Below are 2,493 nucleotides of genomic sequence, written 5' to 3' on the forward strand. Positions count from 1 at the left end.
GTAGCAGCCGCCACTATTAGTAAGAGGCAGCAGGCGGGGATGCCTCACCTCTTCCGTTTTCCAGCGTGTGTTCCACTGTTGTCACTTCCTGCAACGCCACCCACTGTATTGGTGTAATTTGACTTCTTAAAAAAGAAAGAAATCTGCAATAATTCAGCTATAAATGAACATTTGTGGTTACCCACAATGCACTGCTACTAAATATACCAATTATTCTATTTCACCCTTAGTAACCCGAGCAAGCATCCAGATCCACTGGTGTATAGCAAGCCTTTAGCTTTAAATTTTAAACAGCCATAGCAAACCCACATGTGACAGCCTGTTTCAGACTTTTGGTCATCATCTGTACATGGCAAGGATTGATATGGCTGTATGAGATAGGGCTTGAACCAGTACAACAGAGTAACCAAGCAGCTCAGGGTGACCCAAACCACTCGGAATGTATATAGGAGGATAAAAGGGTCCAAAAAGACCTTCTACTAAAAAAATAAAAGCTTGGTGTAATTTGGCTTCTTAAAACAGAAGCAAATCTGCAATAATTCAGCTATAAGTGAACATTTGTGGTTACCCACAATGCACTGCTACTAAATATGCAAATTATTCCTTTTCACCCTTGGTAAGTCAAGCAAGCCTATGGGCCTGATTCACAAAGCGGTGCAAACTGTTTAGCACGGGTATGCTAAACAGTTAGCACGTGAAGTGCCGTTCGCACACTTTTGCACGCGCAAAGTGCCGCGATTTGCGCGATTGCGGTCTTTTGCGCGCACAATTTGCCGCGAATTGCAGCACTTTGCGCGCGCAAAACTCCACAATCGTGCGACTCGTGGCAAATTGCACATGCAAAAGACCGCGATTGCGTGAATCGCGGCACTTTATGTGCTAATTGTTTAGCACACCCATGCTAAACAGTTTGCACTGCTTTGTGAATCTGGCCCTACAGCTTTTCGTTTTATACAGTCATATCAAACCCACATGTGACAGCCTGTTTCAGACTTTCAGTCCTCATCAGTTCTTGGCAGGGATTGATATGGCTGTATGAGATAGGGCTTGGACCAGTACAACAGAGTAACCAAGCAGCTCAGGGTGACCCAAACTACTAAGAATGTATATAGGAGGATAAAAGAGACCAAAAAGCCCTCCTACTAAAAAAAAGCAAAGCTTGGTGTAATTTGCCTTCTTAAAACAGAAGCAAATCTGCAATAATTCAGCTATAAGTGAACATTTGTGGTTACCCACAATGCACTGCTACTAAATATGCAAATTATTCCTTTTCACCCTTGGTAAGTCAAGCAAGCCTATGGGCCTGATTCACAAAGCGGTGCAAACTGCTAAACAGCACGTGAAGTGCTGTTCGCAGACTTTTGCGCACGCAAAGTGCCGCAATTTGCACGATCGCGGTTTTTTGCACGCGCAAAAGTCCGTGATCGCATAAATCGTGGCAAATTGCGCACGCAAAAGACCGCAATAGTGCAAATCACGGCACTTCACGTGCTAAACAGTTTGCACCGCTTTGTGAATCAAGCTCTATAGCTTTAAATTTTACATAGTCATATCAAACCAACATGTGACAGCCTGTTTCAGACTTTTGGTCCTCATCAGTACATAGCAGGGATTGATATGGCTGTATGAGATAGGGCTTGGACCAGTACAACAGAGTAACCAAGCAGCTCAGGGTGACCCAAACCACTCGGAATGTGTATAGGAGGATAAAGGAGACCAAAAAGCCCTCCTACTAAAAAAAAAGCAAAGCTTGATGTAATTTTCCTTCTTAAAACAGAAGCAAATCTGCAATAATTCAGCTATAAGTGAACATTTGTGGTTACCCACAATGCACTGCTACTGAATATGCAAATTATTCCTCTTTGCCCTTGGTTTGATATGCCACTACTTCTTCTTCTTCTCTCTTGGACCAGCCCCTTCTTCTTGCTTGGACCGGCCCTGGGGGCAGGGCGCTACTTCTTCTTCTTGCTTGAAGGTTGAGGCACCTTGGCTATCATTCATAAAACTTTACCTCATGCGGTAATGCTAATGCGGTATTTTACCTCATGCGGAGTTTGCGGGTGTGTATTCAAGAAAAGTTTACTCATTTTTTTACCTCATGCGGAAAGGATGCGGAAAGGATGCGGAACGGATGCGGTAAAAGTACATAAAACAGCATTCATAAAAACAAAAGGGGGGCGTGTCAGTGCGGTGTTTTCCCACTCCTTATCACCTATAAATAGCTGGCGGTAAGGGTTACCGCATGCTGTAAGTATATGTTGGAAATGGAGCCTTTTGATCTACTTTTGCAGGAATTCAACAGGATTCAAAGGAGAAGGAGAGATAGGAGAAGGGTTATTACAATCGCACCTCGTTTGTTTAGGCCACGCACACAGTTGGATGCGTTTACAGACACAGAGATTTTAATAAGATTTCGTCTCAGTAGAGAATTAATATTGTATTTGCATGAGTTAATTGGTGCACAATTAGATAAGAAGGACATGCGTGGAAGGC

Source organism: Hyperolius riggenbachi, chromosome 7 (genome assembly GCF_040937935.1).
Source record: "Hyperolius riggenbachi isolate aHypRig1 chromosome 7, aHypRig1.pri, whole genome shotgun sequence".
Classification (NCBI taxonomy): Eukaryota; Metazoa; Chordata; class Amphibia; order Anura; family Hyperoliidae; genus Hyperolius; species Hyperolius riggenbachi.